The sequence below is a fragment of the Protopterus annectens genome, chromosome 6.part0 (assembly GCF_019279795.1).
Source record: "Protopterus annectens isolate FY-2018-M chromosome 6.part0, PAN1.0, whole genome shotgun sequence".
NCBI lineage: Eukaryota > Metazoa > Chordata > Ceratodontiformes > Protopteridae > Protopterus > Protopterus annectens.
In genome coordinates this window covers 1,917,939,041-1,917,962,005 of record NC_056737.1, presented here as the reverse complement: position 1 = coordinate 1,917,962,005, position 22,965 = coordinate 1,917,939,041, and the positions used below count along the sequence as shown (strand labels likewise).

The 22,965-nt window shown below is 39.4% G+C and overlaps 1 protein-coding gene across 1 annotated transcript in view; it reads right to left on the bottom strand.

The window, feature by feature from the left end:
* The window catches only part of LOC122804983, an 817,331-nt gene that overhangs the window by 38,890 nt on the left and 755,476 nt on the right, over window positions 1-22,965 (bottom strand). The gene's annotated exons all lie outside the window — the stretch shown is intronic.

Genomic DNA, 22,965 nt, shown 5'->3' with positions numbered 1-22,965 from the left:
GTACATTGCAAATGGGGAATTATACTCTATGATTGGTCTAATGAGGGAAGAATAGAGAGAAATGATGACCTCTTTCTTGCTGGATACAAAACCCTTGGTAATGAGATGTGCAACATAGAAGGACTTTCTGACCACAATGGCAATGTGGTGGTCGAAGGAGAGTTTGCTGTCAACCTGTGTCCCCAGATCTCATATAGTGTTCAGTGGACTCCCATCAATGTGGTAATTAGTAGGAACTGAGTTTTTCCCAAAGGGGATGACGACGCATTTTTTGGCATTAAGCTTAAGGCCATGGTTTCAGTCATTGGTCTCAGTGAGGCCTTTCTATAGGATGCCTGCATCACTTGGGGAGTTAATAATGGCTCCCAGCTTGCAGTCGTCTGCAAATTTGGTCAGCCAGAGTCCCTCTGTGTTGGCCTGGACTTCTGAGAAGTAGATGCCAAACAGGAAAGGACCCAGGATCGATCCCTGTGGGACTCCACTCATGACTGGTCAGCAGTCTGACTTGGAGTCCACTACTTTCACACTGTGTGTTCTATCTGTGAGCCAATTTGCAACCATCTAATGATATAAGGGTTGATGTCTAGTTTGTTGAGTTTATCAATAATTCCTGATTGAGGGATGGTATCAAAGGCCTTGGCTAAATTGAGGTAGGCTGTATGAACTGCCTTACATTCATCCACTGCTCTGGTGACTGACTCAAAGAAGTCAACCAGATTAAGCAGGCATTATCTACCTTTCACAAAACCAAATTGCGTGGGATCTAGAGTTTGGAGATTCCCTATATCCTTGTTAATTAGGTCCATGATGATGCGCTTACATATCAGACTCATCAGGCTAATGCGGCGATAATTTCCAGGGTCTGTAGTCACTCCTCCTTTATGGAGAGGGATAACTGTAGCAGTGCACCGTTCGGTAGGGACAAAGCCTGAGGTGAGGCTGTGAGTGAACAGAGCACACAGATGTGGTGCCAGTTCACTTTGTAATTCATGTAGAACACAGCCAGGGATATTGTCGATTCCCATGGAAGCTGTATTCTTGGCCTTAGACAATGCAGCTTTAATCTGTGCTGCAGTAAATCAGGGTGTCTGGCATTCTTCCTCTATTGATATTGGTCCTTTGGGGGGGAGAAAGGGGTAAAGTTGGCACTGAATCTATCAGCCAGTATGTTGGCAATATCTGTTGGCTCAATATAGAAGGTACCATTGTGCAGTAACTCAGAGCAAATCTGGGTAGTGCCATGGAGATTCTTGATATAAATAAAGAAGGCTTTGTGGTTGTTTTTAGTGTTTGCCACAATTATGCCTCCATAGCTGGCTTTGGAGGCTTTGATGAGGGATCTCAACTTTTTGTTGAGGCTAATAAGGGAATTTTTTCAGTCTTGGGACTTCACCTTTTTCTGTAACAGTTTCTCCCTTCTGTTGTAGAGTTTATTAATGGCAGGGGACCACCAGACTGGCTTCCTTTTTTTGGAGGAGAGTGTCTTGGATCTGTTGGGTATGGCTAGTTCCATGCATTTATGTACATGTTCGTACAGTGCACTGGTGTATGATTTTGCAGTCATGCATCTATATTCCATTGGCATGGATGCTGTGAAGTTAGCCACCTCTGTTTTTAAGAGTCCAAAGTCAGCTTTGGAGAAGTTTTTCATGGTGGATACCTTTGTGGGGGATGTGGGTGAGATGTGGATTTCCATGGTAATTTGTTTGTGGTCGGATCTAACCAGGGAGGAATTGACTACTGGTGTAGAGCAATGGTTCCCCATGTTAGTAATAACCAGGTCAAGGATATTGCTTTCTCTAATGGGGGTAAGAATGAGCTGGTCCAGGGCATTGGAACTGATGAAATCCAGGAAGCATTGGGCCAGTGGATTGGTGCTTGAGTAGTTTTCCAAGTGGATGGAGGGGTAGTTGAAGTCTAGCATGAGATTGTTGGGTTGGACCTTGATAGATTCCAGGGTGCTTAGGAACATGGAGTGAGAGTCTAGGGACATGGTTGGGGACCTATAGCAGGCTATGACCCGGATTGCAGTCTTACCCAATGTTAGTTGTACCTGAAGTATCTCAGATGCATTATGCTGGGCTACTAGTCTGGAGGTGTGCATATCCTTTATGAATATGGAGACATCACCACCTTTGGTGCTTCGGTACATGTTTTGAGGCCGAAAGGTGCGGAATGAGTTATAGCCTGGTAGCGCAGGGGTGCTTTCTGCTGGTTTAAACCAGGTCTCCGTTACAGCACAAATGTTGATGTTCTCCATTTTGAGGAGTGCTTTGAGTGAGTGCATCTGGAGATTTAGACTTCTAGCATTGAGCAGCATGACCCTCAGATTGCATTTATTTAAAGCTGTTATGGTGGTAATTTGGTCTTTGGAACACAGTCTAAAAAGGCATTATATGGGTGGCTAGATTCTTAGGCAGTACCCGGAAACCCAGAGGTGACAGATGCAGGCCATCTCTGGCAAAGCATCGAGGTCTGTCAATCATGTCATCCCAAGCAGACAGATACTGGTTCTTTTTAGAATGACACCAGAAACTTAGTGAATTGTTGAAGTCAATCAGTTTTTGTTTGTACTGCAGTATCATTCTGGGTGATGGTAGGATACTGCTCAGAGCTAGTTTCATACCTGCCTGGGCCACATAATCCAAGAGCTCCACCATGTCTCTTTTCATGTAGTCCAGGGAGGTGCATCTCAGGTCATTCACACCCACATGGACAATGACAGAGTCATGCATGTACTTGTTGTGGAGTAACCTGAGTCAGATGTCACATATATACATTCTTATGAAAGCAGTTTTTTGGAACTCTCAAAGTTATTACTTTGGTATTTTCTGATGTGATACAGTCTGTTTATTAAACATTTAGGGTTTTTTTGATACTCCCCACACTTGATGTCATGCTGTCTGTTAATAAGCTCCTTTGTTTTCTGTTTCAAGGTGAATTATGTAACAGTCTAGGAAGTCTGTTGATTCTTGTACCTGGGTCCTTATCTGTTTCCCTTGAAGCTTGTTCCAGACATTGAACATTCAACTTATCCTTATCAGCATTTTTCTCAAGCTGTACCAGAACCTGAACATTCATATTACATTACAGATGAATGCTGTGATTTTTAGCTGAGAACAGTTTAACCCTTTAATATATGTATGCTAGCAAACAGAAATGTATGCATCTAACTGACTATATTACTCTACATATATTCTAGAAACAGAAGCGTATATGCATCTAACTAGCAAACAGAAGTGCATGCATTTATCAATCTCTAAATATATATCTAGCAGTTCCCTCTTTTTTGTTTTAAAACACTAATATGCATTCGTTGGTATTATGATTTGCATAAAACACATTAGGAAACAAAAATGTACTTTTCTTTTGATCCAGCAAGTTAAAACACAGTTTTATATGGTTAACACAACGATAACAACCATTACTACTAGAATTGGATGAACTATTTAACAACTTTTTTCTTTTGAAGACTATTTTGTAAAAATGGTCCACCAGTTCAGAGCTACATTTTGTAATTGCTGAATATGACTCTATACAGTGATTTTACATTGACAATGCTGTGAATTTTATTGCAAAGGCATTGCCGCCATGTTTTTTGAATAAACACATATGTCATAAATGCCAAGCTTTGACTTGTTACTATACATAAAAATGAACTGAGGAGCAATTTCTGTGAACAGTTTAAAACTTGACAGCAAAACTGTCTATTTACACAGATAGAAAAATGTTTATACACTGAAGAATGCTGTTTACATATTAAACCATTTACTGTATAACATATGCTTGCTTGTACAAAATGTTTTTGCATTTGTACATACGTGGGTTGTAATGTACACTCAGTTTAGTTTACAAACTTAGTAACATTAATATTAAACTGAAGCTTGCTAATTAAACATTACTGAAACATTAAAATGTATTTTTGGTATTTCTGTCTCACTACCGTACAGGTTCATAGTATCCTAATTACTTAATGACAATAATAAAGCATGGTTGTCTTTTAGTGAGAGTGCCTTTCCACCTGTAGTATACAGCATTTTATTGCAATATTGTTTATTTGCTTTATGCTGTGAGAATTGAATGTTGGCTGTTCCCCAGACTGTGACACTTTTGTCTAAGCTTTTGCTGATGCCTTTGATGTCATAGTTTTGAAAAAGACATCCACTACTAGTAGGTATTTGTACTCTTCCCTTCATTGTTGGCAAGGGACCTGCATAATTTATTTGAACTGCATACCATGGCCCATTGACTGGCTTTACTTGTAGTAACTAAGTTTTTTATTTTTTTTATTTTTAGCATTTACCTGTAAACAGATCATTAATATCATGTATGTACAATTGTGACGTTTTATTACAATTACCAAATAGGGTTTCTGTAGACTCTCCTGCTTTTTGCGTAGTGCTGCACGTGAACACTTAATTATGTTTTACCAATAACATTTTATTTCCCAAATTTCTTGTAACTACCCATCTCAGCCTGGGAAGATCTGAGCTCACGTTTTTTTTTCCTGGACATTTCAAGACTCTGTAGGCTATAATACATCCCTTAACCCCTTCAGCACTTTTTTACCTTCAGTTATTTGTTAATACACTTGCAACTTGATAATAGAATACAGTTGTTAAACACTTAGAATTATAATAAATATTTGTAATTTGCATAACTATGCATAACTTTTAAACTTGGGTTTTATCTGTAGTGTTATTTACCCAGTACAATTTTATATTAGTAACATTGCTTTTGAATACTGTTTTTGTTGGAGTCTCTGCTATTTTTGATTCTATTATACAATTACAAAATATTGTAAAAACAAAAGAGATATAGGCTCAACTAACACATGCTTAAAACAGATATATTTACATTATTTACATTTGCTGTTGTCTGCCTTTTGCTCTTGTGCATTTTAAAAAGATGCACTTTAGGTGAAAAGAAAATACATGCATGTCTGTCTTGTGACCTCATGTCTTTACTGTTTTTAACTACTCTCATTTTATTTCTATTCACTAGTACTGTTCTGTTATTTGAAATTATTTTAAAATCACCATTTAAGTGTCTTGCTTTAACTGAATGAAAGTTCATTAGATTGTGCTGTGTATGCTAACCATTTTCTAAACGTACAGTAGAATGTCGTAAATATTTTTTTATTAGTGTAGCTAACTGCTGTTGCTTTAACTCTTTACTAAACAGATTATTTTTGTCTTGTGATTCTGCACAGGCTGTCCAACATTTCTTAGTATTATGGTCTGCTGACTAAAGCTCTTATGCACTTCTGAAAAATTGTTTGCATATGTTGTTTAAACCTTTTGAACTCATTTTGTCTGTCTGTTAGCAGTTTATTAAATTTTTTTGTTAGTTCACCATGAACCTCATCTTTGTCCTTATCTGTTTTGTACTGTGCAGTGAATTTATTACATTTTTGTCTAACAAGATGTACAGGAGATTCTGTTAATAACTGACTTGACTGCTGTTGTAACTCTGAAATTAACATTTTACATGTGGTGGCAGGACATAATGCAAGTGTATGACCCTTACCTGGTTGTTTACCATTAACAATGATCTGAACTGTACTTTTATGACATTGACACAGAAAGCAGTTTCATATGACTTGCACAATAAACATTTACTGCCATACCAATCATGTTTCTGTTTAAAATACCAGTAAAACGTAATGCAGTTACATAATTCCTGACTGTCAACTTGCCTTAATAAGGTTTTACATTTGCTAATATGCTAGTCACACAAATTTTTTAATATTTACCAAATTTTATCTGGTCTTTCTGACAAATCTAGAGTAAAGTTCTGTTTACATTTCTTGCTAGCCCGATTTATGGCATTCATGCTGTTATGTAACCAAAAAAATGTGCTTACCAAAGTCCACAAAAACTTTAGATGGCCAACCTAGTTTCCATAGAGGGTTAAAAACTTCCATAGCTACTTGAAAAGCTGGTGAAATGAAGTTGGTAGTTGCAAGTCCGAAACTGATGTCACCAACCTGGAGAAGTTATGGCACTGCTTACTTCCTGCACAGCAGTCCTACTTTGGATTCAGACATCTGCGGAACTGTACTGCTGGAAACTGTAGAAATTAAAGTGCTCCTATTCTGGACTGAATCACGTACATAAATGTAAGTTACTGCACTTTTACTGAAGGGACCTTATACAAGGCACAGGCACCACTCCGCCTATGTTCAGATACAGGCAAGGCCCGCCACTGAAAAGTTATTTAAAATGAATGATTGAATGTCAGTCTTGTCTTGTCTTACTTACTGAAGCTAACAACTGCAGCTTCTGTGTTGGTGCCTAGTATTTAGTGCCTTGTAAAAACAGTCTGGTTAGTGCACATAAACTGTGCAGACTATTAACCTTCTCAGCAATATATTATTATCTTTCTTGCTCAGAGTACTAACATAACTTGCCTATATAACAGACGACATGTGCAATACTGTACAGTTTTACAGCTTTAATGTCTTCAAGTTTGCTTCTCATACAGCAGGGAAGATGTTCTCTAGTCCTCCGATCTAACAAAAAATCAGAGCAGATCTCACATATATACATTCCAATGAAAGCAGTCTTCTGGGAACTCTCAAAGTCATTAGTTTGGTATTTTCTGATGTGATACAGTCTGTTTATTAAACTTTTAGGGGGGTCTTTTGATACTCCCCGCACTTGATGTCATGCAGTCTGTTAATAAACTCCTTTGTGTTTTGTTTCAAGGTGAATTATGTAATAGTCTAGGAAGTCTGTTGATTCTTGCACCTGGGTCCTTATCTGTTTCCCTTGATGCTTGTATCAGACATCGAACATTCAGTTTATCCTTATCAGCATTTTTTTCTCAAGCTGTATCAGAACCTGAACATTCATGTTACATTACAGATGAATGCCATGATTTTTAGCTGAGAACAATTTAACACTTTAATATATGCATGCTAGCAAACAGAAGTGTATGCATCTAATGGCTTCTGTATTTAGGCAACAGAAGTGTATATGCATCTAACTAGCAAACAGGTGTACATGCATTTATAAATCTCTAAATATATATCTAACAATCATCATCATCATTATTTTCAGTTGCAACTTTGGAGAATGTATTGTTTAGGGTATAAGATAGTGAAAACACATTCAATTTAATCACATATATTCTTATGTAAGTTCATAACTGAGCTTATTCTACCACTCAATATATTGACTGATTTTCAACAGTCACAATACAGTAATTAACTTGATCTACAAACTTGTTGCAAACCTTGGTAGGAATCCGAGGGATGGCTTACAAAACATTGAATAGATAGGGAACTAATATTGCTCCAATGTATTACAAACCATCTAAATTTTACACTAAATTCTGCCCTCCAGGCTCAGTCATGTTAGTTAAATGTAATAAGCTAAACAACTCTTTATGATCAAAACTTGCAGATGCTACTTATTTCCTTTCTCACATAATTATGAACATATCTCCAATTAATTTATCCTAAATGCTATTCAGCTCCTCAGATTTATACTACTATACTCTAGACTTAAAATGCTTTTAATAATGGTAATATTGATATGTTTGTCACTGCAACACATAGGAGTCTGAATTCTATACTGAACGAGAAATATAATTCTTTTTCATAATATAGATCATTTTCATTTATATGTTTATACTAAGAAAAATTGTGAACCTAGCCCACAATGCCATAGAATACAAAACCCAGAAGGTGAGCTAATACTTTAGAAGATGATCATTTGATGTATGGATAGAATATTTTCAACTTGAATTATGCTAGCGGGAAGAGAACCAGAGAGGAGTAAATATGCTTACTTATTTCCCCCTTTTCTGAAGAACTCTGGAATTAGTTCAACTTATTTTCCTCGTTGCTCTAATTCTTTCCTATACCATTGCCAAAACCTCCATAAACAGTATTTTTTCCTTCATAGCTTTCTTTCTATTTGGAATATTTTTGTTGCTATCTCCTGGATAATATCTCAAACTTCTATCCATAGGTTATCAATCTCTGCAGCAGATCTAATCTCTTAATATCTGTTTTTCACCTCATACTACAACTTCACATAGAATAGTGCTGTTTTTCTTTTTAATAAACATCTTTATTATTAAGACACAACTAAAACAGTGACATGTGCAAATACATTGATATAAAAGAAAACAATCCTTAGTAACATGTTCACATGCACTACACATTTCCTTTTTAACAATTACCATTCAACCTGACATTACATCATTTCCTTGCTTCCCTTAAGCCTCATGCTACCTCCAGAACATTATTCTGCATGCATTTTTCCCACAGATTCAATTTAGTTCCATGGAATATGCTCTTTTGCTCTTTTATGCAGCCTGTACTAGTTGGCCCAAGGACTTTTCCTGTTATCTTTTATTTGGATCTAAACTTGACAATGAGAAGCTCCTGGGCCAAGCTACATTCAACTCCAGGTATTGTTTTTGCTGTCTGTATTGAGCTCTTCCACTTCTAAATCTGATTTTAAATTGACAATTTTGTGATATCTGTGTATAAAGCCATCACTAAGGTTGTTGAAATAGAGTGTTTGCTATGACTAGTGAACTATCAAAGCAGAATTCCACTAGTCTATGTCTAAATTTTGCACACCAAGGTCAGACAAGACCATTATTTCAGCTGTTCTTTAATATTCCAATCACATTTGCTGAATGTAGTATCTCATCTTGGTGTTATATCCTGAAGATGCTGCAGATCTTCATAAAACTGGTTGACTTTTTCCTCTTCAACATCTGTAACTACAGCATAAATGTGTATCACTGCAATGTTAAAAAGACTGCCTTGGATTCTGGCAGAGATCACTTTGTCATTTGGGGTTGTAACTGAGCACTGATTTCTGACACTGTTTTACAGACTGCAATATCTACTTCATCCCTTCTGCAAGATTATTTTCTAAAATAGATTTGATAGTTATCTTATATAAATAGACCCATTTCAGTCCATTTTAATTAACTAATTACCAAGCTATCGGTGTTTATTTTGTCATCTCATCTTTAATGAGATCAGGTTGGCACTGATTCATATTGTTACATTTTACATTCAAATGGTACATAATTTTTACAGCACCAGACTTTCCTTTTCTCTGAGCATGTCAGCAGGTGGATTTCATCGCACCTTTAATCCATCCACAATATTGCTTCTAGCACTACGCATACATTTCTCTTTTCCCCCACAAGTGCACTGTGTATATCTTCCATATACATCTATCTGTATCTGTCTATCTGTCTGTCTATCTATATATGGTTACATGCTATGTGGTTGAATGGTATATATGTTGAATCCATGCCACAGGTGTACAATTGGTCAAATGTTGTTTTGTGTGAATGTCGTGTATGTCAAAGTGTGGGTTTGCCAAATGGAGTAGTGTTGTATATGGAGATAAGTGGGGTTCAGCGTTAGATGTTAGGAGTGTGTGTGCTGTCATATGTGGATTAGGGTAAAGGATTGGTAAGGGAATGGATTTAGTGTTATACAATTGTATGTGGGTTAAGGTAAGGGTTAGGTAAAGGGATAGATTTAGTGTGTGCGTGTGTGTGTGTGTGTGTGTGTGTGTGTGTGTGTGTGTGTGTGTGTGTGTGAGTGTATGTGTGCATGTACGTGTGTGTTGCATGTGATGCATACCTGAGCCTCTCTTGTTCAGTGATAATGTTAAGGAAAACTTTTTTCTTAGCTAAAGTGCACGGTTAGGGTTAAGGGCAAGACTGGAATTAGGGTAAGGGTTAGCAGGTGTTAGTAAACTGGTGCAGGGTAGCAAAGGTAGCAAGGTCACAAGAAAAACTAAGAAATGAGATGAACAGACATCCGATGGAACCATCAGAAATTATCACTGTCAGACTTGGACCACCTGGCATGTCTCTACGCAGACTTGACTCATCAAAAGCAAATAAATATTTAAGTGGGCTTTGATGAGATTCCTCTAGCAAAAAAAAAAAAAAAAATAGGTGAGCTAACTTTCACTAATCCATAGTAATTTTTTTACAATTATAGAATCCATCTTTAATTAACTAATTAACTATCTTGATACATTTCTTATACTTACAGGCCACTGGACACAAGTGCTACATTTCAGAGTTGCCCTGGGAGCACTGTCCTGTTAAGTGATTTGCTCAGTCACACCTTAGGCAAACAGAGGTAGAAGGAACCAAACCCGCTACCCTAGACTATACGAAGCAGCTCACGAACAGCTCCAAGCCCCAGTTTGCCATGCTAAAAGCTTGACAGCAGATGTATAATATACACTCAGTTTTTTAAGATTGTTGGAGTCAGCCCACTTGGTTTAATTCCCTAGCAACAGTAGTTACATTTTGAATGTGTTAGTCATTTTGGCTGGATGAATAACCACTCAGGAGTCTAGCCAGATCAAGCGTATAGTGAGTATAAATCATTGTAAAAATTTTTCAGTCAGCTGTCACTGATAACAAGAGTGACACAAATATAATTATTTCCTGTCCCTTTTTTGTATGGCCATACAACATTCACAAGCTGATTTCTAGTCCATTACATGGCAGTAACATCTTACAGGTCTATGCATTGTGTAATATGCTTACATACAACACTGTATTTATAATGAAATTTAAATCCTCTGCATTGTATATTTAAGCATTCTGTGTGGAGTCTGCATGTCCTCCCCACAGTCCAGTGACATTTAAAGACATGCAGGTAGGTGCGTGTGTGAATGGGTGTGCCTTCTTTGAAGGTTGGGTGTCGGGCTGGCAACTCGGCACCGTAAAAATCACTTGCCAATTATTAGCAGACCGGAGTTCCGCTGTGGCGACCCCTTACTGGGAAAAAAACAAAAGAAATTAGTAACACTGTATACATTCTTGCGATTGTTGTTTAATGTTTTACTTATTCACTGTCACCTCTCCCTTATATGTACTGACACACACACACACACACACACACACACACACACACACACACACACACACACACACACACACACACTTATGCATAAATCTGACCTGCAGTGAACAAACTGAAATAAAATAAAGTTAAGTAAATTAAAGTTTGGCATACATATGAAAGGGTACTTGTTATCTAACAAGCATCGCTATAAAAAGCTGAAAGCTTGCTTTATTTTTCTTAATACATGTTAAATTTTATGTCTTATGACCTTGTTTGTTTCTAATTTATTTTTTTGTTCCTTGCTTAAAGACATTTATTTCTTATTCATTTATACCAACTCATCCATCTACAGCTTCTCATGTGCCACACAGTTTCTTAAGGATATCCTGCATCTTAGGTTCCTTAAATACTTCCCCCTGCTGGGGACTTTTTAGATCATTAGGTTTGAGAAACTGGAATTGTAACCAACCGTTTGAGCTTACAATGTCTGTGGACTTGAAGTTTCTTTTTTGGAAAACATTACTTTTGGTGGTTGTTAATTCAGATAGAAATATTTTTGAGATGCAGAGCTTAATAAGCAAGCCACACTTATGTAATTTTCTATAAGGATAGGGTTTTTTTAAGAGTGAACCTTATTTCATGGAAAAGTATTTTATGCCCTAGTTGAATCAAACAATTTAGCTTTCAATATTTTTTTCCAAACAAGAAAATAAAGGGCTGAATTCATTAAAGTGCTGCAACACATACACAAAGATGTATACATCACTGTATCTTTCTTTGATTCAGTAAGTGCCCTTACATGGTTCTGCACAGTGCTCCAACACAAAGGCATGCAGGACATCGAAGGTTGGCCCCACACCACCATGCTAAATACTAATGAGGCATTCCAGTGGGAGAGGTATGCTAATTAGCCATGTGGTCTCCTCCTGGAACTGCCTCCAGGAAAATGTGTACATGGCTGAGTGATACAAAAGAGTTCTTAGCCATGTATATCAGCATGACCATCCCTACCATAATACTGTCATGAACATGGCCAAAATGCTGTGTTCAACCATCAAACACGACCATGACTTTCTTTTAAAGTGTCATAATGCATCAACAGCAAAACAGGGATGGAGAGGAGATATTCTAGGCCACCAGGGATTCATCTGTAAAGTGCCATACTGACACCAGTATTAGTACAGGGACTGGGGGTGGAGGAATACACTAGACCACCATGGATTCATCTGTAAAGTGTTGTACTGGCACCAATGGTTAATCTTTTTGAGTGAATAGACAGCACAAAAATGTGGTAGGGGTGTTCTTGAATACAAATCATGTACACTTAGAGTACACTTAGTGTGGGAACTCATGAATCCAGTCCATAATGTTTTAGTGGCATTCCCAAACCACTCTTCGTGACAAGTCAACGTTTGTCCTTTATTGGTTATCCATAGCAGGTTATCTGGTAGGGTTATTTATAACCACTAATCAAAGCATCTGTCTCACACACACACACACACACACACACACACACACACACACACACACACACACACACACACACACACACACACACACAAAAACCACACATAAACACATGCACTCACATACTGTATACTTCTAGCAGAACCTGAACCTAAACTCTAACCCATTTATCTTATTAGGTAGTCTGAAAATGAAAATATTTAATGTCAGGCCTTGAGTCACATAATGAACATGTATCCATACAAATTCTAGTAAGCTACAAATCATGAGGAATTACAATATGGCAAAAATGTTCTACCTAATATATAAATACATATTTATAAAGGGTGTCTGACACTGTGCTGAAAATATATATACTGAAACTATAATACTAAATACAAGAATGTTGAAATATCAAAATGCTGAGCTCCCTGTAAGCATAACTTGATACAAGTACTAACATGGGTCCTGCAGGGAGGCATGTTGAAATCAAAATACCTACCACTACATAACGGCAGAGAACAGGACTTGCATCTTGCAAGACCCTTGTTAGCACTTTCTATCCAGTGAGAGACCACAAGTTAGGAGATTTGTTTTCAATGTCTGGTCAAGCTGGCATTACATCATAGGGAGTTAAGGCTATAAAGTGATGATAAACTTCATTCTGTAGTACTAACGTTGAGTCTCTCAGTTTCCACTTGTAGACAGCAAGGTTCTGAAAAAGTCACTTTAACCGTAGTCCTAGATTGTCTCTGAAAAGAATCACTTATGCTGTTGAACATGCCTTTTTAAAAATGAATACAAATTGTAACCAAAAAATAAAGTAAAGCTCTTGCACACCACTGCAGTTCAAGTGACTCATTGAAGTTCATACAATATACCAGTGCAGGCGAAGGAAATCAAGAAAGGATTTTATGAATATACTAATGCGTTACTCTGAATGTATAAGGTATACTGGTATCCTTCTGAGGAATCCAAAGGCATTGAACTTAGACTTTCCTTAAATAAATTATACAAGGTTATGATTGTATTTTCCTTGCTTTCTTTAAAATAAATAAATACACAAAATGAGAAAGAAAGAGTTGGGAGTAAAGTCTGTTTTAAAACTGAAGTTTACTGCATTATTTTCTGTAGTACTCATTGCTGTAGAAGTACACAGAAAAGTTGCTTCTTATTCATGGTCACTTAATAACAATTTGTTCATCTGAGGTAAAATAAACATAGAAGAAAAAAGATCTGCTAAAATGTACAGCAATACTGCAGGTTTTGCATGCTCATAGCTTGTGATACACCTGCATACAGCCACTTACTCGAAAAAAGAAGTGCTCTAACTCCCACTAGCCTGATCTCCTCTTTCTACATAGACCACCCCACATCCACTCCTATAAACTACATAGCCCTACTAGAACCTAAACCTTAAACTTAAAACCCCCACCTAGTTCTCAAACTGACTCCTCAGCTCCATATCCTAACCCTCCATTTCCCCCTCCCTATTCCTAAAGTCCTGAATCGCTGCCTCACCCTAAAACTCCAACCCCCATCCCTAAACCCAAATTCCCAAATTGTTCCTAACCCTAAAACTCCCTTCCCACTTACTAAACCTAAAACTTCACCACTCTTCCTAAACCCAAGTTCCCTGATTCCTCCCTAAACCTAAAACTCCCTTCTTGTCCCAACCCCAAATCTCCCTTCCTATACCCTAACCCTAAAATACCCCTCCTGCTCCCTAATCCTAAACCTCCCCCTGCTCCCTCCTCAGTGCTGTTTGCCTGAGCTCATATTTGAGGTTAAGCATGCGCAGCAGCTTAGCTCAGCTACAAGGTACTTGAGTTCATGGCTTTGAGGCACTAGTTTTTGAACACTTGGGACTCAAGTGGATGCAGTGAGCCTTTAGTGTCAAAATATTTTAAGCATTTTATTGTTTAAATCTAAGCAACAAGTGGAACTCTGCAAAATGTGTGACTATACTGAAATATCTTTTGAAGCTCTTACGATTTTGCTGAGCCTGAAAACGTTACTGCCTGATGGATGTACTATACTTTTTTAAAGCGCATTCTTGTAAGAAACAGGTTGTATAGATAAAAGTAAAATAAAATTAAATTTATTACTGGCTCATGAAGACTAACTACTTTTTCTGTTTTTTTATGCATCTGAACAAAAGTAGCTAATATGACCAAATGAAATCCACATGTAACTGCAACTTGGACTGATTGATCGGTTGCACCTGTTACATATGTTTTCAGTTGGTCAGACACCCCTCTACAGAAGGGCAGGAGTTTGCAGTCACTTTGAGTAATGGTTAATGAAGCTACTTCTATAAAAATATGAAATACATATGTATTTCTTTTTCCTGTGCCACCTTCTGATCTCAGTCTTACCATTAAACATTTTATTCTACTTTGGGGAAAGATTGTAGACATGTTCCACTTCCAACAGCCTTCTGGTGATACAACAGTTCCATAACATACACTTCTACAACATTCTATAGAGTTCTCCAGCCTTTATCCTTGTTAATTCAGCTGAAGATGATGTATCGCTGAGGTGTTGAGACCAAAGTACAGTGATTCTCCTGTGTTTTTATTAGAAAAAGACATTTTGGATTCATTAGCTTGACAGATGTGCCACTTCTTTATTGATCCCAAGCATTCCAGCTACTTTTCTTGTAATAGTGCCTGGTATAGCTTTGGATAGAGCTTGTTTTGCAAAATTATAAAATAGGAAGATAGCCTGTATTTGTTTTGCTGCTATCATTATTCTGATTGTGCTGATGGAAGGGGTAGCTATTTCTTACAAATTCGAGTTACAGCTTTTTTTTCCTTTAAAAATAGTTTACCATATGTGAACAGCTGAAAATATCCATTTTGTAGACAAAAGTATAATTGCTGGACTAACTTCTAACTTAACACACTGATTTTTTCTGGCTTGTTAAACTTCTCTCATTTTTATGTTTTTCTACACGTTTGGGGTTTAGGTCTACATCCAGACAAATGAAGGTATATCCAAAGTTCAGTATACGGTACACCACATTTTGAAATGTTATAACAGTTCCTGTAGAAGCCTTTGTTAAGGTTATAAGTTGTTAACATTCTCCAGCTCTAGACTGGTAAAGAAATAACCCACAAATTGGACCTCCCCCCACACACAAGCTGCACTCACCTGAAGGGATTTCTCTGTTTCTGTGTGTTAACAAATGTAGTACTTATCAAGTTTATTAAAACAGGAGATTTTTGACATCCACCAATTACATAATGTTAAGTTCTTTCTTGTATGCCCGGGTATATCCCCCAGCCTCAGCATACCTAATTGTGACAAACAACGGCACATAATATGGGAGTCAAAATGAGGAAAAATGGAGGATGCAAAGCTGGAGTGAGCAGAATTGCTTATCTGAATGGTTGTTACAAGAATGTCTCATGTCTCTACAATGGTTTTAAGACAGCCATGATTAAAGATTGTACTTCTACACTGCAGCTTACTATAAAAAAAATAATTTAGAAACAGTGAACCATGTATGGGAAAATTACTTGAACAAAGTGGTGCTGAAGTTGTCTCCACTGATGTACAACTCATCCAGAACATAGGTTCATAGGTTCATAGGTTTATACTAGGCTATCTGCCCTAAGGCATTTATAAGCCTAGCCCAAATTATTGTGGCTTACGCCACCCCTTATATGAAAAAAAACTGTGCCCATTAGTTTGTTGTGCCTCTGTCCAGCAGTGACACAGAGATGATTCCTGGGGTAAACCTACGATCTCCCATCCACAGGTCTAGATTTCTCTTGAACAGAGTCAGCGAGGTGCTCTGCCTCACATGGACCGGGATTTTATTCCACAGCATAGGGAGTCTCTGAGTGATAAATCTATCCCTCCAGCGCGTCCTATTTATATCCGTGCTAAGGTTTAAGTCGCTTGCTCTAGTGGTTTTGGTGGATTTGGATTTTTGAGGTGGAGCATGTCCATTAATTCCGGGTTGGACATGGCCTTGTATGTCAGGCACATGTCACCTCTGAGCAGACGGTATGCGACTGAATAGAGCTGGAGTTTCTTCAATCTGGCAGCATATGACAGATTTTGGAGTCCCTTTATCCTTTTGGTGAGGAACTTTTGGGGTCTCTCCAATTGCTGCAGATGTCGGGTGAGATACATCCCGAATGGGGCATTGTACTCGATCATTGGTCTGATAAGTGAAGAGTACAGGGAACAATGACCTCACTAGATCTGGATGTGAATCCCTTCATGATCAGGTGGGCAATATAGAAGGTCTTTCTAACCACTTTAGCAATGTGAGTGTCAAAAGAAAGGCCACTGTCAACCTGGGTCCCCAGGTCCCTGATAACCTCTTCTGTGCTTAGTGGATTGCCACCTATATGGTAGCTTGGGGTTACCTTGTTTTTCCCGAAGGGTATGACTATACATTTTTTGGCGTTTAACTTCAGGCCATGGCTCTGGCACCAGCTATCTGTTTCCGTGAGTCCCTTCTGAAGGATATCCGTGTCCGATGCACTTTCCACTATGGCGCCCAGTTTGCAGTCGTCTGCAAACTTTGTCAGCCAAAGTCCTCCCATGTTGGCCTGTACTTCTGAGAAGTAGATGCCAAACAATAGGGCGCCAAGGACCGAGCCCTGTGGGACACCACTTGTGACCGGCTTGGAGTCTGACACAGCGCCAGCAACTCTAACCCTGTGGGTTCTGTCCTTAAGCCAGTTTGCAACCCATCTTGTGACATATGGGTTTACATTTAAGCTGGTAAGTTTTTCTACAATACCCGAGTGGGGTATTGTGTCGAAAGCCTTTGCAAGGTCAAGGTAGGCTGTATGGACTGCCTTTCCCTCATCAATGGCCTTGGTGACTGTTTCGAAGAAGTCAACCAAGTTCAAAAGGCATGATCTTCCCTTGACAAAGCCAAACTGGGTCGGGTCCAATGTCTGCAAGTCCCCTATATCTTTGTTTATGAGCTCCATTATGATCCTCTCCATAGCTTTGCAGACTAGACTTGTTAAGCTTATGGGGCGGTAATTACCAGGGTCCGTAGAGGCACCGCCTTTGTGGAGTGGGACCACAGTTGCCGTACGCCACTCCTTGGGCACGTATCCTGTGGTAAGGCTGAGATTAAACAGCTGCCTTATGTGCGGGTTTAATTCCTCATTTAGCTCGTGTAGCACACAGCCGGGGACACCATCCGGTCCCATTGATGCTGTGTTTTTAGCTTTAGAGAGAGCAGCTTTCACCTGCGCATTTGAGATGTCCGGGAGGCTACACTCGGCTGGGATAGTTATCTCTCCTTTAGCGGGGGAGAGGGGGGTGAAGTTTGCACTGAACCTGTCTGCCAGTATGTTGGCAATGTCTGTGGGTTCAGTGATTTTTGTATCATTTTGGACTAATTCTGAGCATATCTGGGAGTTTCCACCCAGGTTCCTAACATAGCTGAAAAAGGCCTTAAGATTGTCCTTTGAATCCATGGCAATTTTTCTCTCAAAATTGGCCTTAGTTGATTTTATGAGTGCTCGTATTTTTTACTAATAATGATCAGGGGTGACTTCCCTTTTATGGATTTTGTTCTATCATGTAATAGCTTTCTCCTCTTATTGTAAAGTTTGTTAATGGCTGGGGTCCACCAGACTGGACGTTTGCCCTTTGTGGAAAGAGTCTTGGTTTTATTTGGGATTGCCTGATCCATGCAGTCCTGGAGGTGTTCATAGAAGGCATTTGTAAGGGCTTCCGCAGCTTGGGTTGTGGTTTCCTCTGGCTCAGGGGCCTTGAAGGATACCACACCAGTCTTGAGTAGTGTGAAGTTTGCTTTAGAAGTTCTTCACTATGGTCTTTTGCTTGGGGTGGGGCAGGATGTGGATTTCCAGTGAGATTAGTTTATGATCAGATCTCACCAATGAGGGATATACTTCCGGTGTGGAGCATTTTGTCCCCATGTTTGTGACAATGAGATCTAGTATATTTTCTCCTCTCGTGGGAACAGTGACTAGCTGTTCCATGGCATTTGAATTTATGAACTCCAGGAACCGTTGGGCTAGAAAGTTAGGGCTTGAGTAATGTTCCCAGTCTATATTCGGGTAGTTGAAGTCACCCAATATGATGGTGTTTGGAGATACATTTATACCCTCCAGTGTCTTCAGGAAGGCTGTGTGGGGTTCCTGAGTTTGAGAGGGTGGCCTGTAGCATGCTACAATTTGTAGAGCAGTTTTGCCTATGGTTAGTTGCACCTGGATGGTTTCCGAGCTTGTGCGTTGCCACCAACCTGGAGGTGTGAGTATCCTTTATGAATATGGATACAACCCCTCCTTTTGTGGTGTGGTCCGGGTTTTGGGGCCGGAACGCATGATATGAGGTAAAACCTAATAGTGCCGGGGTGCTCTCAGGAGCCTTGAACCAGGTTTCAGTTACAGCACAGACATCGATGTTCTCCATACTGAGAAGGGCCTCGAGTGCGTGCATTTTGAGATTTAGACTTCTGGCATTGAGCAGCATTACCCTCAGTTTCTTCCCATTTTTGTTTTCTAGGGTGGTAGGTTTAGAATTTGAGCCTTGCCTAAAAAAGGCACTATGGGGGTGGCAAGAGCCTTAGCCAATATCCGGAATCCCAGGGGTGACATGTGAATGATGTTCATTTGAAAGCCATAGTTTGGTGAACAGCAGGGTAACTGGAGGGGATAAATGTGTTGGTAGTCACAAATGACAATGGCAATGAAATAATGATCTAGAATTAAATGCAGTGCAGGATGAATTCAATGCTACTCCAGCACTTTCCTTTGAGGACAGTTTTTTCCACTGTGGAATGTTAGAAACTAAAGGAGAATATATTTTACTATGCTGTCTGAGTGTATATAAATTATGTATATAAATTATGTATGGACTCACGCAGGCAACAGTGTCAAGTAACGGACATACTATGTGGGAAGGTTTGGGGTGGTTGTTTCACTAATTCCTTTGTAACACGATGATCTCAGAACTGGTAATATATAATTTTAATGTGTGTGTGTGTGTATGTGTGTGTGTGTGTGTGTGTGTGTGTGTGTGTGTGTGTGTGTGTGTGTGTGTGTGTGTGTGTGTGCATGTGTGTGTGTGTGTGTGTGTGTGTGTGTGTATGTATGTATAAAAGGGGTACAGCTCCTCATAATTTAGTATGCAGGTTTTCATTTTGGGTGAATATTTAACTATGAGTTTGCATGCTTAACTGATGTTGGTATGTTGGTCTGTATGTGTTCTGGTCAGAAGTGGAATTTGTGGAATTGTGTCTGGTAATGTTAATTTAACATGTGCTGCCTGCAATTTTACTCACCTTGTTTTGGTGAACAGTGATTTGATGTAGTGTTCTTTGGTGAATTGTGCTTAACCTACGTAAATATTTGTTTGAGACATGGAAGTCAAGAAATTTTCCTTGACAGCAGAGTGAAGTGAAGCTTGAGAGGTGAATCTTAATATCCATGTTGAGGACATGTACTAAGTAGTTATGATTGCATAGACCTGATCATAATTCTTTATAGTGCATGGCTCTTCATATGCTCCATGTACTAACAGTTACAAAAAAAGAATAGTTGTGTAAAATCTTCCCATAACCATAGATAGGTTCATAGGTTGGTACTGGGCTATCTGCCCGAAGGTATATATTAGCCCAGCCATGTTGTGTGGCATTCACCGCCCCTTCAGTAGTTCCCTAGACCCTTGTACTAGCAGCTAGTACACTTGGCCCCTATCTAGTAGTGCTGTTGGTGTGATCCCCGGTGTGAACTTTCACAAGGTTCCTCTTGAAGAGTGATAGTGAGGGGCTCTGTCTTATGAGATATCATTCTCTTCCATGTTGCAGTATTCTAACATGTGGGATCCTCCACCGCAGGCGACCCAAACAAATGGCTCATATACAAAATCTTAGCCTGTCTGCTGTAAGGTGCGTGGACTTCACATGCAGGGACCATAAAGTGTGGGCCATAAATGTGATGTCCCCACAATACCCCAGTCGGACAATAGTCTAAGGTATGCTGAAAGGATGCCATCCAGGAAAAAGAAAAGGACCTAGAGGGGGTAGGAGGGAGGGATAGGAATACTGTGATATGGAAGAGAAGGGCATCTATGGTTATGGTAAGATTTTACACAACTACTCTGTGTCCTTCTATTCTCATGTTACAGTGCTGTGTTATGGGAGGAGTAAGAGGATGCAGTCTCCAGGAGTCCATGGAGAATGGCTTTAGCAAACCCTGCCCTAGCCCTAGAGATGCAGTCCAATTTATAATGTTTAGTGGAAGTGTGGACTGAAGACCATGTAGCTGCCTCTAAAATGGTGGCTGTCTCTAGTCCTTTGAAGAATGCCCCTGATGAGGCCACAGCTCTGGTTGAGTGGGCTCTCACAGTGTAGGGTAACTGTCTTCCATGGAAGGAGTAGCAGAAAGATATAGTTTTGGAAATCCATGCCAAAATAGTTTGTTTGGATACAGCTTTCCCCAGAGCCCTGGGGTGAAAGGATACTAACAGTTGGTTGGACTTCCTGATGTCCTTAGTCTTATCCAGGTATAATCTAAGTTGTCTGTGAACATCGAGGGAATGAAGCACTCTCTCACTGTCATTCTGTGCAGAAGGAAAGAAGGTGGGCAAATGAACAGAGTGGTTAAAGGATAGTTCATTGACCACTTTAGGCATGAAGGAGGGGTTTGCATGCAGGGAGACCCTATCCTTATGAGGTAAGGTGGGATAGCCATGAGTGCTTGTAAATCTGAGACTCTTCTGGATGAAATTAGGGCTACAAGAAGCACAGTTTTCCAGGAACACATCTTTAAGGTGGCTGAAACTGCTGGTTCAAAAGTAGCAGTAGCGAGTTTCTCTAGAATAAAATTCAAATCCCAAAGAGAGGGAATGGGTTTTCTCAGTGGTCTGATGTGATGGACCCTTTTGAGAAAAAGCCCCACCTCTAATCTGGATAATAAAGGTGGGTTGAGAAGTAAACAAGCAGAGATAGCTGACAAGTGGACTTTCACTGAGGAGTATGAATGTTCAGACTTAAGGAGCTCACACAAATAAGACAAAACTATAGGTACATCTGTCTGAAAGGGGTCTAGTTGCCTGGGAAGACACCCAAGTGGAGAACTTTTTCCAGTTGGATAAATAGGATCTTCTGGTAGTGGGTTTCCTGGCCTCCTGCAGGACAGATAGCACGTCCTCTGAATAAAGGTGTGTAAAGGGGATCAAAAGTTTATCATCCATAGGGTAAGTATGAGAGTTTGCAGGTATGGATTGATAAGAGATCCCTTCTGTTGTGTGATTAGGTCCACCTTGTGAGGTAATGTGGTGATTGCCCTTGGCTAGTGACAAAAGAAGGGGGGGGGGGGAGTCAACAACAAGATTTTTTGTTTGTCCTGATGAATCTTCAGCAGAACTTTCTGTATAAGGGGGAAGGGAGGAATGCACACAGAAACATCCCCTTCCAGGGAATTCTACCTGCTCATTGTTCTGTGATGGGATGTAAACTGCCTGTAGTGTTACATTGGGGAGGGTAGCCAGCTCCCATACTTGGATGTCCAGCCTGCAGAGTAAGTAAGACTTAGCCCCCCCTTGCTTGTTGATATACCACAGGACTATGATGTTGTCTGTAATGATTTTGAGGGGACCTGGATGTATGAGGGGAAGGAACGCCTTCAGGGCTAGGAGAAGTGCAGTCATTTTCCTGATGTTGATGTGTTTTTTCCTAAGGTAGGGGTCCCATTGGCCCTGCACCTTGAGTCCATTCATAGTGGTCCTCCATCCCAGATCTGGTGCATCTATGTACATCTGTTGAACTGCAGTGAGGGGCTGCAATGGGTGTCCTGGATTCAGATAAACTTGGTTGTTGATGTGTTGATGTTTGCCTATATGTGATGTGTGTGTTTGTGTGAGGGACTGTGGAATGTCTGGGTGGGAGTGTACTGTCTTTTACTGTTTGTGCGATCTCAGAGTTAGTATAGATAAGTGGGGGAGGTGCAGGGGGCTTGCCCCCTTACTTATGTGTAGTATAGGTACGTGGGTGTGTGGTGTTTTGTTTTTGTGTATTTATTTGTTTTGTAGTGTGGGTGTTGTGGTTTATGTGTGGTGTGGTGTATGGTGTGTGTTCGGGATTTGTAGTTTCGGGATTGTGAAGGTTTGGTATTTGAAGGTTTTGCCTTTATGGTCACGAAATACTGAAATTCGAGATTTCAGTATTTCGTGATTATAAAGGGGAACCATATATATATATATATATATATATATATATATATATATATATATATATATAGATACAGATATACACACACACATTACAGCAATAATCCATGACTGTGCATGGCTATATTTGAAATTTTCCACGGTTGATGTGGTTTGATCATGCATATTTTATTTGCAGCTGCTGTTATACCATGAGAAGTCTACATTTTCAGACCAATACAGAGTCCCAAGATTTAATAATAAATGGATAACTAAGCTAGATTTTCTTGTTTTTTATTGTATCTTTCTTGTTTTTTTTCTTGTATCTTTCTTGATTTGTATTGCATATTTAAGGCCGTCTTCAGTGTACCTTATGATGCCCTGGAGCATATACTATTATAGAACTGAAACCAGAACCATAGCTCTCAACCATCCCTGATTTTGCAGAATGGTCCTGATTCTGCCTCATGTTTTTGGCCTGGTTCTTATAAAATGTGTAGTTTTCT